Raw genomic sequence first — 16,782 nt, forward strand, 5'->3', positions numbered from 1 at the left:
TTCCTATCAGCAGGTGGTTCTGTTAGCTAAAGCTCTAAATCCCTGTTATCAGAAATCATCCTATATATCCATTTCCAGTCTGAACACAGAGCACAGCTTATATGTGCCAGCATTTCCTAAGAAGAGGGAGGAATATCTGGGGTGGATAAATAGGCATTAATGTACAGTGAAGAACAATATGCCAGAAAGGCAGTGACCCTGAATATCAGGACTCATTTATATGTATATATGCATGTTTACACATATGCATGAATACATGTATATATATATATATGTTTATATGTATATGTATATACTTGTATATATGTATATTCATATGTATATATAATTTTTCTTTTGATTTTCTGGTACAGGGTTATGCTTTGAAGCCCTAGCTACCCTGGAACTCTCTACATAGCCAAGGCTGGTATTGAACTCAAAACCATTCCCTTCACTCGGTCTCCTAAGCATATTACAGGTACACACCACTATTCCTGGTTGAAAAAAAATCAATATAGGGGAACTATATAAGAAAAGTTATAGGAAAAAGAACCTAAAAGGTTTTTTTGGCAACAATGAAAACACATTGCCTAAGTTGAAAGTTCAGAGGATTGTAGGGGAGGGGTTTGGGAAGGAATGCTGCTGGCCTGAGCAGGACAACTGGTTGGTGCTAATTTTCCATGAACTGGGACAAACAAGGGTGACTTTGATCATCAGAGTGAACTCTTAAATCATAAGCCAGCACTGAATTGACTAGAGCATAATCGAAGCTGGAAAGGCAGAAAGCAGGCACACCTGTTTGCCCCCAACTGCAAATTTGTAAGGTGGCTGAAGCCACACTTGCCTTCCTCTTCTTAAGGAGGGTGCTCTGGAAATTGGAGGCAATAAGAGACTGATTCACTCCAATTACTCTTTGGAAAATGAAAGGAGCGGAGGAAGTAAGCCCACTTAAGAGCTCTGGGAAATTGTGAAGTGCCTGTCAGATTGCTGTAATTGTATGGCAGCATTTTGCAAGCCCTGATGGAGGACAGGCTAGGTAAGAAATAAAACCAGCAGGGTAAAATGTTACCTTCACTTAGTGGCTTTCTGAAACACACTGTGAACAAGGTAGGTAATGCACTTCCGGTGAGTTTCCATGGAAGAAGGAATATCCTGCTGAGAAGAAACTTTGAGATTTCTGGCTGTCAAACAAGACTTGCCTCTGTTCAACCACCTTTCTTCTAGATGCCCCCAGATCACACTCCTATGCATCTGCTCCAGCACCTGGGAGCCGAATACAAGACCAAGCCCCCAATTACCCTGGAGGTGGGTATTTGTTTTCTGGCCTAGAGGAAAGGACTGTTGAGGGCTGACAGGACTCTAAGTGGAAACACAATTCTCTGACTTGAGGCAGGAAGCAAGTTATTAATTTCACTACTAAAATCAAGGTTCTATTGGAGAATGAGACTCAGGCATGCTATCATCTCTCATTAACTATGGACCAAAAAGGCAGGCTCCAGTTTCCTAACATTGGATTTTGGACCCTACAAAATTGATAGCTCAGAGAAAGATGAAATAGGTACTGTTAGAAGTACAGTACATAGTGTTTCCAAGGACAAAAAGGAACGCAAATGATAGAAATTCTTCGTCCCAATCTTTCTTCCCTAGAGGAAGAGGAGTGGATACAGCAAAGGATCCTGGGGAGGTTAGACATGAGACCCACTGAAAATGTGAAGTGTGGGTCATTGCAATCAACTTCTGAAAGAATTGTGCTTTCTGGTTAGCTGGAGGAGCCATTTCAATAGCCGCAGGAGTCAATTCCAAGCTCTTAAGGAACTCACCAGACTTGATTGATAACAAGGGAGGAAAGGAGGGTACAGAGGGAGGAGTGTGGTCATCTGTACTTGCATACTTCTAGGGCTTTCATAAAATTTGTGAGAATGCCTTCAGCAGTCTTGAAATAGTAAAGTAAGTACTTGACAGAGGTGCACGAAGGCACAGATTTTGAAAAGGCATTTCATGTCTGGTTGTGTCCAGGAAGTCTTTGTATAAATATGGGGTACTAAGGGAAACAAAATAATACAAGTCAAAAAGCCCAAAGCTGAGGTTGCATATGTACTCAGGTAGGTTCAGCTTGGTTAGCAAGGAGTGAAGTTGCTCTCATGGGATACCCTTGTGATGTTAGCAATGGGACAGCCATTGGAATAGGTCCACATTTTTATTTGATCACTAGTTTGGTGACATTTTGTGAGCTTTTGCACCCTGATTTTCACTTGCTTCCATTTCAGTACAGTTCAGCTTTCAGTGAATCTGTGTTATTTGGTGGTACATGTTAAACTCTTTCATAATTCAATTGAACTGTCTCGTCTTTTCCCAAGAATTGAGTGAAGATGACAGGGTATGAAGATTGCTAAGCACTGGGCGAGGATGATGGGTGTGACGATGTTAATCACCAGACCTTCATTTTCAAGGTCCTTCACCATATAGGAAGACAGGTACAAGGATAATCTGGAAGATGTCAGAACAAGGTTGATACAGGGGTAGTAAATAAGGTCTTTAAGGAGCACAGAGAAGACAATATTCAGTATAAAGTAATGTTGCTCTGGGAAGATAACCATAGCTGTCCCAGGACACTTCACTCTACAAGGTGAGGCCATGATCATATCTATGTATGTCCCCTGTACCTGCATTATACATTGTGCTTATATTAAATTGGAACTTAGACGTTAATAATTGTGTAAGAGGGAGATGACAAGAACCTAGAAATTCCCTTGCTGTGGGGAGAAATCAGGGCAGGAGTTCAAGGGAGGAGTCATGGAGGAACATTGCTTGTTGGCTCACGCCTTAGCTTCCTTATACAACCAGAACCATCTGTGCAGGAAATTGTTATCACCTACAGTAGGTTGGGCTTTCATAAATCAATTAGCAATCAAGAAAATCTATCACAGATATGTCTACAGACCAAGATGATCAAGACAATTACCCAAATGAAACTTGTTTTTCCTAGGACCCTATCTATTAACTATCAAGTTAATAGTTAATGCTAAATAGGACAGCTACATTTTATTAAAATTTAATTTATTTTCTTTTTTTTTTTAACACTTCAGGTTTTATTCCTCAACCCCTGTTCATCCTCTGATAGTTCACCATCCAGGATGTTCCCATGCCCCCCACTCCACCAGACCTCTAAACTCCTGTGGCCTCCAGTCTCTTGAGGGTTAGGTGCATCTTCTCTGACTGAATCCAGACCTGGAAGTCCTCTACTGTATGTGTGTTCGGGGCCTCATATCAGCTGGTGTTTGCTGCCTGGTTGCTGATCTAGTGTCTGAGAGATCTTGGGGGTCCAGGTTAATTGAGACTGCTGGCCCTCCTAAAAGGTTACCCTCCTCGGCTTCTTCCAGATTTTCCCTAATTCAACCACAGAGGTCAGCAGCTTTTGTTGATTGGATGGGTGCAAATATCTGCACCTGACTTGTTCAGCTGCTTGTTGGGTCTTTCGAAGTGCAGTCATGATAGGTCCCTTTTTGTGAGCACTCCATAGCCTCAGTAATAGTGTTGGGCCTTGGGGCCTCCCCTTAAGCTGGATCCCACTTTAGGTCTGTCACTGGACTTTCTTTTCCTCAGGCTCCTCTCCATTTCCATCCCTGAAGTTCTTTCAGACAGGAACAATTATGGGTCAGAGTTTTGACTGTGGGATAGCAACCCTATCCCCCAGTTGATGCCTTGTCATTCTGCTGGAGATGGGCCTTACAAATTCCCTTTCCCTACTGTAGAGCATTTCATCTAGGGTCTGTCCCTTTGAGTCCTGAGAGTCTCTCCCCTCCCAGGTCTCTGGTACATTCTGGAGGGTCCTGATGTTGCCTGTTTCTATTATTTCTGCTGGCCCTCAGGGCTTCAGTCCTTTTCCCCCATCCAATACCATATCATATACCCCTGTCCCCTCCCCCTACCACATCCCTTCTTACGCCGTCATCTCCTCTCCCTCCCAGATCCCTCTTTCCCCTTTTGTGGTTGCTTTTTTCTCTCTCCCAAGTGGAACTGAGGTGCCCTCACTTGGAACCTTTAACTTGTTGACCTTTTTGAGTTTTGTGGACTGTATTTTGGGTATTCTGCACTTTTTTGGCTAATATCCACTTATTAGTGAGTATATATCATGCATGTGCTTTTGGGCCTGAGTTACCTCACTGAGAATGATATTTTTTAGTTCCATCCATTTGCCTGCAAAACTCAGCATGTCCTCATTCTTAATAGCTGAGTAGTATCCAATTGTGTAAATGAGCCACATGTTCTGTATCTATTTTTCTGTTGTGGGACATCTGGGTTGTTTCTAGCTTCTGGATATCACAAATAAGGCTGATATAAACATAATGGAACACGTGCCCTTGTGGCATGGTGGGGCATCTTTTGGGTATATTTCCAAGAGTGATATTGCTGGATCTTCAGCTAGATCTATTTCCAATTTTCTGAGGAACCTCCTGATTGATTTCCAGAATGATTGTACCAGTTTGCAATCCCACCAGCAATGGAGGAGTGTTTTTCATTCTCCATATCCTTGCCAACATGTGTTGTCACCTGAGGTTTTGATTTTAGCCATTCTGATTGGTGTAAGGTGGAATCTCAGGGTCATTTTGATTTGCATTTCTCTGATCACAGCTCATTGGGGATTTATGATTTTGGTAGAAGATGCTCAACTAGGTAGAAGATGCTCAAATTCTGAGAGTAAGAGCCTTTAGACAGCTCACAGTGTTTGGGAGCAATGAAATCCCATGCAGAAGAATCTGGGGAAAACCAAACATATTTCAGGATAAGTTTATTTTAGAAAGCAGCACAGCTTTCTGAGTTGTCTAATTACATTGAGCCTTTCTGTCTTTCTTGTTTTCAGCTATTAGCAAGTTGAGAATAGCTGTTAATGCAAATGATTGGGTCACTGTGACAAAATATCTGATAGAAACAAATTAATGGATTACAATTTTACTTTGGTTAACTGTTGCAGAAAGATTTTAATTCCATGTGGATGAAAAAGTGCAATGAGTGTGTAGGAGTAGGTAGTTTGTGGATGCAAAATTGTATGGTAAGCACAGGTTACAGCTCCACAAACAAGGAGGCAGCAGTGGGTATACTCTGAAAGTTCCATCTTTAGTGACTACAATTTAAGGTCTAGGAATATCACCTATTTTATTCTTTCTCATGCCATTTATCCTTTGTATGGAGGAAGGCTACTGATTTGTTTGAGTTAATTTTATATCCATCCACATTGCTGAAGTTGTTTATCAGGTATAGGAGTTCTCTGGTAAAATTTTTGTGGTCACTATTTGCAGATGATATGCATACTATTATATTATCTAACTTTCCAATTTCATGAAGATGATAGAGGACATTAAGCAGGACATAAATAACTCTATTAAAGAGATACTGGAGAACACAGGATAAACAGGTAGAAGCCCTTAAAGAGGAAACTCATAAATCCCTTAAAGAATTGCAGGAAAACACAATAAAACAGGTGAAGGAATTGAACAAAACCATCCAGAAACTAAAAATCAAAATAGAAACAATAAATAAGTCACAAAGGAAGGGAACCCTGGAAGTGGAAATCCTAGTAAAGAGATCAGGAGATCATTAACAGAATACAAGAGATAGAGAGTGTCTCAGAGGTAGAAGGTATCATAAAAGATATTGACAGAACAGTCAGAAAAATTACAAAATGCCAAAAGCTCCTTACCCAAAACATCTAGGAAATTCAGTACACAATGAAGACCAAACCTAAGAATAATAGGAATAGAAGAAAATGAAGATCTTCAATTCAAAGGGTCAGAAAACATCTTCAATAAAATCATAGAAGAAAACTTCCCTAACCTAAACATACAGGAAGTTTACAGAACACAAAATAGATTGGACTAGAAAAGAAATTCCTCTTGTCACATAATAATCAAAATACTAAATACACAGAGCAAAAGAAGAATATTAAAAGCAGTAAGGGGAAAAGGTCAATTAACATATAAAAGGAAGACCTATCAGAACTACACTAGACTTCATCACTCTTTAAATTCATTTTAACATGTCACTGCTATAAAAATACATTTTAATAGAAAAATACATACTTCTTTCTGTTACTTTAAATTTCTTTAAATTAGTCGTAGCATTTTGCCAGTCTTTCTGGTTAATTTTTTGAACAATGATAAGACTATATTTGTCATAGATTCATGGCTGTGTGTGTGTGCGCGCGCGTGTGCGTGTGTGTGTGTGTGTGTGTGTGTGTGTGTGTGTGTATGTGTGTGTGTGTGGGTGGGTGGGTGCATGGTTGCATGGACTCATGTGTGTCCATGTGGAGGCCAGAGATTGATGTTGGCTCTCTTCCTCAATGATTCTCTATTTAATTTTGTCAAGATGAGGGTTTTCACTGAACTTAGGGCTGAAAAACTTAGGCCAGGCTGCCTGGCCAGTGTGCTACAGAGGCATACTGTCACAACCAGCCATTTACAAGAGCACTGAGGATGTAAACTCAGTTTCTCATGCTTGCGTAGCTAGCAGTTTACTCACTGAGCCACCTTTCCAGCCTTGAGGTTTTTACCATTTAAATTTATTTTTTTGTTTTATTTAATTTGCACATGGATTCACTGATATAGTCATATTTCTTCTTAACCCAAAGTTTCCAGTAACAAATAAAAGACTTCCTGGCTCTTGAGTTCATATTAGCTAGCTAACCTAGAAATTTACCAAGTGAATGACTGACCACTCATTTCTGGAGAAATGCCTTAAGTAAGGTGATATTTCTCCTGCTGTTCTCTCCTGGGAAATGTATGCATGCAAATTTAAGTCTGCAGTTAAGACTCTCTTGTCTTGCCTTTGCCTTTTAAAATACCATTTGCACATTTTTACCAATAGAATACTCTTTGCCATTTTTCTTCTTTTTAAAAAGAAAAGTGTGTGTGAGTGCTTGTGTGTGCATACTAGCTTTCTCCCTAGTTCTGCTATTTTCTAATAGATCAAATCTTAGACTTGGCCTATCATTTTATTGGTTAGATCTAGAAAGAAGATTTCAACACCAGTAGGATATAATGATCACTTGGGGGAAGAGGTCTTAAACGTACTATTTCCTTAAAACATAAGAAAGCCAGAATAAAGGTCACTAGATATAAGGAACTCTTATTTAGGACAACTTAGTATTCTCTGATGCTTATACATTTGTGGATTTGACTGCTTCAACCTGTATAGCTTCAGTGTATCTCATGAATAAGAATGTCTCAGCAGATTTGATTGTTGATTTTCATGTATTGCATATAGTCACACACATATATAATATACATTATATACACACACATATAAAATAATATATATGTCCTATTAAAACACATATATCTACATCATCTATATCTCTATATATTAGTGAGATAAGAGGTTCCCAAGACATCATTCTCAAGTATAGAACACAGTAAGTTTCTAATCATATCACTGTGTCTCTGAACACCTCTCCTAGTTATATGCAGCCTATTATGTGCAGTCCTGTCAATTCTGTCCAAGTCATTGCCATGATCACGTTGCAAGTATGTCTTTCAGGTGTGTTGTTTCCTACACGAAAGGAGATAAAGCTTGGAAATAAATTGCTGAAGAAAAGGCAGAAGGACAGAAGCCATTAAATTGGAATCTTCCCATGTTTGCCAGTAATTATAGCAATAGAAGAAGAACAAATACATTGTAATTGGACCATGGCTGTAAGGGATAGGGAACTAAGCATTCACTTTGTTGGGAAATAAATCTTAATACTTGTCAGTGTCCTTTTCCCAGCAGGCTTTTCAGAATTGATGCCAATGGTGGTAATCAGGATCAAAGAACTCAATTTGTATGTGTTTTCCTTTATTTTAAAACATGTACTTATTATAAGAATATCCAATTAAATTATAAAAAGAAAATACCATTGGTCATCCTAAAACCTAGAGATGAACACAAGTAATAGATACTGATCATGAAGTATATTTATGATATGGTTATTCTTTATCTGGAATTTTGCTCAATACCGAGACTAAAAGCAAAACACAATGTGCTTCCTCTGAATCCTCATGGAGGGAGGTCATAGATACCACTGTGTTATCAAATCTTGACTTTGTGATTTTTATTGCTTAACACTTATTTCTTTTATTTGTTTTAGATGGTAAAGAAATTCTCTTGAAGTCTGAATGAAATTATACATAGGTGTGTGCCCCCACCTTTTTCAGCCTATGATGCATTTGTCATTCTATTTGTCAACATGTAGGGTGAATGGATTGTCCACAGCTGTCCTCTGCCTACGTATAAGCTGCTTGGGTGTTTCCTCCTATGAACTCATGGTGGATGTGACCTCAGGGGCATTCACTTTACATACAGTGCAGCTAATAGCTCTCATCCTGCCATCTGCTACACAGTCCTCTAAATTATTGGAAAAGGAGTATGTGTTCTTACTTAGCACTATTCCATTTTGTTCTTTTCCAACTTACATAAGATTTTCTTTATGGAGTCTCTTCATTCCAGAATGAAATGTATCCCAAGAAGTCTCATTCCTTACATTCTTTGAGTTGATACACATAGTTGAAGAAATGACAGAGTATAGCATCTTAGATATCAGCAATCCACAGGGCAGATGGGCATCTACTCAGCCTTCAGATTGGTTTAGACACTGAATGGACATTGAATTTGAGGAAAGACAAAGGACAAAACCAACTATCTTTCTTCTTTTAGGAAATCTTTGCATCATGGAAAGGAGTCTGAGAAGTTTTTTCTCTATTGTTTTTTTTCATTTCTTAGACTAATTTATCAATCTATTTCCTATCCATTCACATTGAGGCAGTGAGAGGCAGTGATTGGAAGTCAGAGAGGAGAAGAATCTAAGAGAGTGAAGGGAGGAGGGAGAGAGAGGATGAGTGGGCCAGTTGAGCAGAGCAGGGAAGGAGGCACAGATACCCAGATGGCTTCAGATATGCTTCTGGTGTTTTGGAGAGGTTAGAAACATTGGGGTAAGACCTTATCATTGTAAATTGGCTTTATGAAATTGGGAGTTTCTTATATATAAATATATTTGGTTAACTATTCAAGTTTAAGAGTCATGCTTTACTGGATACTTGGAAGGAGTGGGTGCTGGGCAGAAGCATTGGATTCCTGCTGTTTACAGAATCTAAGGCAGAGAGGAAACACAGCTGGGATGTTGTGAGAGCTAGCTGAAAGAGAGAGTTTCCCCGAGTGGGATATGCTGGGACTTGGTGCAGAGGCTTGGTGGGGTGGTACTCTTTATTAATTATTACCCAGTACAGGATTGCATCTTAGATAACAGCAGTCTATAGGGCAAATGGGCGTCTACTCAGCACTCAGATTGGTTCAGACACTGAATGGACATTGAATTTGAGGAAAGTCAAAGGGCAAAGCCAACTGTCTTTCTTCTTTTAGGAAATCTTTGCATCATGGAAAAGAGATGCAATTTTTTTCTCTATTGTTTTTTCATTTCTTAGACTAATTTATCAATCTACTTGCATAGCCTCTATTATTGTTGCCTCTTCCCTCTACATTATTCCATATATTAATTAGAAGCTAAGAAGTCCTTATATTCAGAAATCAAGTTTTTTTTTAATAATATAACTACATCAGATGTATTCATGCATGTATGGGGGTATATGCATATGTAAATTTATGTGTAAGGACACAGGTTGACATGGAGATGCCTTCTACTCAGTAAAATTCACTTTATTTTTGTAGGAGAATCTCTCACTAAATATCAAGTTTACCATGTTCGGCTGATTGGCTCATTAGTGAGCTTCCATGATTCCATTATCTCGTTTTCCTAGTGCCATAATTTTCCAGGCATGTATCCTGGTGCTGGCTTTTATAGGGATGTCAGGATCCAAATACAGGTCCTCACACTTGTGCCCCAAACCATTTACCCATTAAACTCCCTTCATAGCACCCCAGATGCTTTCTGTATTGAGCATGGAGATGTGTGATTACTTTTCTAGCTTCTTTTATGTTATTCTTTGTAGCCAAGCCATGGAGATAGCTGGTGTTTTCTTTCTTCTGTTTTGATTGGATATTTTCTTTATTTATATTTCAAATGTTTTCCCCTTTCCAGGTCTTCCATTAGAAAACCCGATATCCCACCACCCCTCCCCTTGCCTTTATGAGGGTGCTCCCCCACCCACCCACTCCTGTCCTCCCACCCTGACATTCCTCTACACTAGGGTACCGAATACCTTCAGGACCAAGGGCTTCTCTTTCCACTGATGTCTAACAAGGCCATCTTCTGCCACATATGTGGCCAGCACCATGGATTGCTCCATGTGTATTCTATGGTTGGTGGTCCAGTCCCTGGGAGCTCCGGGGATCTGGCTTGATGACACTGTTGCTCCCTCCATGGGACTGCAAACCCCCTCAGCTCCTTCAGTCCCTTCTCCAACTCCTCCATCTTGGGACCCCAAGCTCAAACAACCACTTCATGAAATTCTTAGGCAAATAGATGGAACTTGAGATTATCATCCTGAGTGAGGTGACTCAGTCACAAAGGAACACATACTGCTAAGTGGATATTAGCTTAAAAGTTTTGAATACCCAAGATTCAATCCACAGACCATATGAAGCCTTGAAGAAGGAAGACCAGAATGTGGATGCTTCAGTGCTTTTTAGAAGGGTAAGCAAAAGAAAATACTCACAAGAGAAAATATGGAGACAAAGTGTGGAACACAGACTTAAAGAAAGGCTATCCAGAGACTGCCCCACCTTGGGATCCATCCTGTATACAGTCACCAAACCAGACTTTATTGTTGATGCTGGAAAATGCTTGCCAATGAAGGCCTGATATAGTTGTCACCTGAGAGGCTCTGGCAGAGTCTAACAAATACAGAGGTGGAATCTTATAAAGTCCTCTATGAAAGGAAATTGTGACAAGTTCCTGATTAGACAGAAACTGTTCCGTCTCCAAGGGAGAATACTCAGCCTAACTGTGACTTCATAGAAAGAATTGGGTAGTGTTTCTTCTGTTTCTATTTTGTGGAATACTTTGAAGAGTATTGGTATTAGGTCTTCTTTGAAGGTCTGAATTAGCACTGAAGAATTCTGTACTAAACCATCTGGTCCTGTGCTTTTTATGGTTGAGAGAATTTTAATGGCTGCTTCTATTTCTTTAGGGGATATGAGACTGTTTAGATGGTCTATCTGATCCTTATTTAACTTTGGTTTTTGGTGTCTGTCTAGGAAATTGTCCATTTCATCCAGATTTTCTAGTTGTGTTGAGTATAGGCTTTGGTAGTAGGATCTGATTCTTTTTTTATTTCCTCAGTTTCTGTTTTTATTTTTCCTTTTTCATTTCTGATTTTGTTAATTTGGGTAGTGTCTCTGTGCCCTCTGGTTAGTCTGGTTAAGGGTTTATCTATCTTGTTGAATTTCTCAAAGAAGTAGCTCCTGGTTTTGTTAATTTTTTGTATAGTTTTTTTGTTTCTACTTGCTTAATTTCAACCCTGAGTTTGATTATTTCCTGCCTTCTACTCCTCTTGGGTGTATTAGCTTCTTTTTGTTCTAGCATTTTCAGATGTACTGTTAAGCTGCTAGTGTATTCTTTCTCCAGTTTTTTTTGTGGAGGCTCTCAGAACTATGAGTTTTCCTCTTAGCACTGCTTTCATTGTGTCCCATAAGTTTGGGTATGTTGTATTTTCATTTTCAATAAATTCTAAAAGTCTTTAATTCCTTTCTTTATTTCTTCCTTGACCAAGGTATCGTTTAGTAGAGCATTGTTGAGCTTCCATGTGTATGTGGGCTTTCTGTTGTTTTTGTTGTTATTGAAGACCAGCCTTAATCCATAGTGATCTGATAGGAGGCATGAGACATGGGATTAGTTTGATCTTCTTATATCTCTTGAGTTCTGTTTTGTGACCAATTATATGGTCAATTTTGGAGGTGCTGAGATACCATGAGGTGCTAAGAAGAAGATATATTCTTTCAATTTAGGATAAAATGTTCTACAGATATCTGTTAAATCCATTTGGCACAAAACTTCTGTTAGTTTCACTGTGTCTCTCTTTAGTTTGTGTTTCCCTGATCTGTCCATTGAGGAGAGTGGGGTGTTGGAGTTACCCACAATTATTGTGTGGGGTGCAATGTGTGCTTTGAGCTTTTGTGAAGTTTCTTTTATGAATGTGAATGACCTTGCATTGGTGCATAGATTTTCAGACTTGAGAGTTCTTGGTAGATATTTTCCTTTCATGATTATGAAATGTGCTTTCCTGTCTGTTTTGATGACTTTTGGTTGAAAGTTGATTTTATCCAATATTAGAATGGCTATTCCAGCTTGTTTCCTGGGACCATTTGCTTGGAAAATTGTTTTCCAGCCCTTTACTCTGAGGTAGTGTTTACCTTTGTCACTGAGGTGTGTTTCCGGTATGCAGCAAAATGCTGGGTCCTGTTTATATATCCATTCTGTTAGTCTATGTCTTTTGATTGAGGATTTGAGTCCATTGATGTTAAGAGATATTAATGAATAGTGATTGCTGTTTCCTGTTATTTTTGATGTTATTTTTATGTTTGTGTGGCTATATTCTTTTGGGTTTGTTGAAAGAATATCACTTCTTGCTTTTTCTAGGGTGTAGTTTCCCTCCTTGTGTTGGCCTTTTTCATCTATTATCCTTTGTAGGGCTGGATTTTTGGAAAGATAATGTGTAAATTTGCTTTCGTCATAGAATATCTTGGTTTCTCCATCTATGGTAATTGAGAGTTTTGCTGGGTACAGTAGCCTGGGCTGGCATTTGTGTTCTCTTAGGGTCTGTATGATATCTGCCCAGGATCTTCTAGCTTTCATAGTCTCTGGTGAGATTTCTGGCAATTCTGATAGGCCTGCCTTTATATGTTATTTAACCTTTTTCCCTTACTGCTTTTAATAGTTTTTCTTTGTTTTATGCATTTGATGTTTTGACTATTACGTGACAGGAGAAATTTCTTTTCTGATCTTATTTTCAGTTCTGTAGGCTTCTTGTATGTTTATGTGTATCTCTTTCTTTAGGCTAGGGAAGTTTTCTTTTATAATTTTGTTGAAGATATTTACTGGCCCTTTAAATTGGGAATTTACATTCTCTTCTATATCTATTATCCTTAGGTTTGGTCTTCTCATTGTGTCCTGGATTTCCTGGATGTTTTTGGGTTATGACCTTTTTGCATTTTGCATTTTCTTTCACTGTTGTTTCAATGTTTTCTATGCTATCTTTGGTACCTGAGATTCTCTCTTCTATCTCTTCAATTCTCTTGGTGACTTCAATTCTCTATGACTAGTGATCTCTTTCTTAGTTTTTTTTTTTTATCTCCAGTGTTGTTCCCCTTTGTGATTTCATTTTTATTTCTATTTCCAGCTTATATCTGGATGGTTTTCTTCAGTTCCTTCACCTGTTTCGTTGTGTTTTTCTTTTATTCTTTAAGGGATTTTTGTGTTTCCTCTTTAAGGTCTTCTATCTGTTTACCTCTGTTCTCTTGAATTTCTTTAAGGGAGTTATTTATATCCTTTTTAAAGTCCTCTATTATCTTCATGGGATGTGATTTTAAATCATAGTCCTGCTTTTCTGGTGTGTTGGGATAACCAGTATTAGCTGTTGTGGGAAATCTGGTTGCCAAATTGCCTTGGTTTTTGTTGCTTATGTTCTAGCCCTTGCCGTTCACCATTTGCTTATCTCTGGTGTTAGCTGGTCTTGCTGTCTCTGAATAAGACTTGTTCCTCCTGCAAGCCTCTGTGTCAGTTCTCCTGGGAGACCAGTTCTCTCAGGCAGTAATTTAGGTATGGGTGTTGTTGTACTGGGTCATCACTGGGGTGCAGACAGAAACCAGAATGGTCCTGCCCCCTGCTGTTTCTTGGTTCCTGTGTTCTGATGGCTCTGGGAGGATCCCTCTTGGTCCAAGAATTTGAACAGAAGTTGTGGTCTTACTTATGTTCTCAAGTGTGTGAACACTCCTGGGAGACAAGTCCTCTCCTGGTGGTATTTGTTTCTGTAGTACTATGGCATAGGATCAGCTTAGGGCACAGATGGAAACCAGAAGGCTCTTGTCCCAGGCTACCCCTCAGTTCCTGTGTCCTGAGGGTTTCAGACAGGTCCCTCTGTAGAAGTGGTGGTCTTACCTAAGCTCACAGGCTTGTCTTCTCTCCGGGGAGGCCTGTTCTTTTCTGTTGCTATTTGTGCATATAGTCCTTCGGCACAGGATCAGCTCCGAGCACAGACTGAAACCAGAAGGCAGATTGCCTGTGTTTTTATCTTGGCGGCAAACAATATAATGCTGAGAAGTTAATAAACATTTGTCCAAACTTGCATGATGCATAGTGTCTTAGTTAGATTTTAATTGCTGTGAAGAAACACTGTGACACCGCCACTCTTATAAAGGAAAGTTGGCTTAAAGAGTCTTAGTCCATTATCATTGTGGCAGGAAGCATGGCAGCACACAGGCAGACAAGGTCCTGGATAGGTAGCTGAGAGTTCCACATCTGGATCATCAGGCATCAGGAAGAGTCAATGAAACACTAAGCCTTATTTGAGCTTCTGAAACCTCAAAACCTGCTTCCAGTGACATGCTTCCTCCAACAAGGCCATATCTTCTAATAGTGCCACTCCTTATTGGCCTATGAAGAACATTTTAATTCAAAACTCTAGCTTAAATATAAACTAGTAGATGCTCATATTAAAACCCTTAGCATTTCCTTAGTCTCTTAATATATTTAAGATTAATTTTGATGTTGAATTATCTTGGCTATTCCCCCACAAACAATTTAACATGGAGGTAGGGTTCATGCAGAAATCCCACTCATCCCTGTTGTGTTATGCTGCAGGAAACAGTGGAACAGCTTGGACTTTAGAGCTCTTTTTTCCACTGCCCCTCCTTCCCTCTACCTCTCTCTTTCCTTTGGCCTACCTCACATGTTCTTTTGTACTCCAGACACTCATGCTTCACTGAGTCCATTTTATTCACATTCTACATGTAGGAAATTCATGTTTGAAATGTTTGAACAGGCATGGTGTCAAAATTATTGAAGTAAAACTGTATTATCTGGGGAGGGTAATGAATAAGAACAAAGAATAACAGCAATGCACAAACATGAGGGTGTGTCTGTTAGTACATTCCTTGTATGCACAACATTGCCCAGTTGCTAGGACACCATTTAGTTTCTTCCTCCTCTTTGTCATCCTTTTTGTTCTCTTCCTCCTCTTTCTCTTAATTTATGAAGATGACATACAAGGGTATGCTAATTTAAACGTTAGTAAAATTTTGTAGCATACCACCCTTACCAATTTTCTGTTATCTGAAGAGGAAGAATAGACTACTTCGGATGTAGGGGTGACAAATTGGCAGTATGTTCATGTGTTGGAAGAAAAAAGAAATAAGACAGACTCAGCCAGGCCTGATGGTCTTCATCCCAGCACCTGGGAAGGTGAGGCAGGCATCTCTCTGTGAGTTTGTGGTCAGCCTGATTTACAAAGCAAGTTCCAGGGCAGCCTGAGCAACATAATCCGACTGTGTTTCAAAAGGAAGAAGAAGGAAGAAAAGGAGGGGGAGAAGGAAAATAAGAGAGAAGGAGGAGGAGAGAGAAAAAGAATGAAGGAGGAGGATGAGGACAAGGAAGAGGAGGAGGGTGAAAAGGAGAAGGTGGTGGAGATGGTAGAGGAGGAGGAGACTGGCTGGTATCCTAGCAACTGGGTAATATTGTTCACATCAGGAATATACTAACAGACAAACGCTCATTTGAGAGACCAGATCCATCCTCCCTGGGAGTGGTCCAAACAGCCTTAGGAGAAAGACAGAGAAGCTGAGAGACTCAGATTCCAGATACTACAGCTGATAAAGCCCCCAAACAGAAATCACAAACGGAAGACTGTCATTCATCAGCTCAGCAACAACACACTTTTTATTGACACATTCTTTCACTTAAAGAACATGATGTCACACCTGGTGGATCACACACATAGTCCTATTATTTTGGAAGTCAGAGGAAGGAAGGTGACACGTTCAGGGACAGCCTCATTACAGAGTAAGTGTAGGGCCAGCTTGGGCCACTATATAAGACCCTGTCTCCAAATAAAAATTAAGAGAAGATCTGCAAATGTTGCCCTACAGGAAGAGTTTCTATCTAGAGTAAGGCAGGCCAGGTTCAATTTCTAGTGGAAGACAAACAGAATATCAACAGAAATGCTTGTAATAGATAAAAGCCTATCTGCAAATGATATATTTTATATTCAACAATAAACCATTATTGGCTTTTGTGGGTATTTATTGTGTGCAAGTGTATGTGTGCGTGTGTGTGTGTGTGTGTGTGCGTGTGTGCAATTTTGGATGGCTATTCACCTGTTCTTGTGAGGTAAGATCATTCATTGCTGTAGGCTCACCCAGGAGGCTAAGGTGGCTTACCTGTGAGGCTAGGAGCTTGCTGACTACCTCAGTTGCAGTTATAGGTAGTTGTGTATTATATTACATCCAGTTTTCAAGGTTCTAGGAATCAAGTTCAGCTCTTTGTGTAGCAAGCAGTTTACTAGATAAGCTATCCTTTGATCTCAAATTTTCACTTTTATATTCTACTGAAAAATAAGCTCTTTGTGCTTGATTACTATTATCAATTTTAGAGTGGTAAGGCAAGGTGGGGTTAGAGGGAGGACGTATGGTAAGGGTTAGAAGGAGTGGTAAGTGTTAAGAGTGAGTGGTAAGGGTTAGAGTGTATGGTAAGGGTTAGAGTGTATGGTAAGGGTTAGAGTGTATGGTATGGGTTAGAGTGTATGGTAAGGGTTAGAGTGAGTGGTAAGGGTTAGAGTGTATGATAAGGGTTAGAGTGAGTGGTAAGGGTTAGAGTGAATGATA

Source organism: Apodemus sylvaticus, chromosome 6 (assembly GCF_947179515.1).
Source record: "Apodemus sylvaticus chromosome 6, mApoSyl1.1, whole genome shotgun sequence".
Taxonomy (NCBI): domain Eukaryota; kingdom Metazoa; phylum Chordata; class Mammalia; order Rodentia; family Muridae; genus Apodemus; species Apodemus sylvaticus.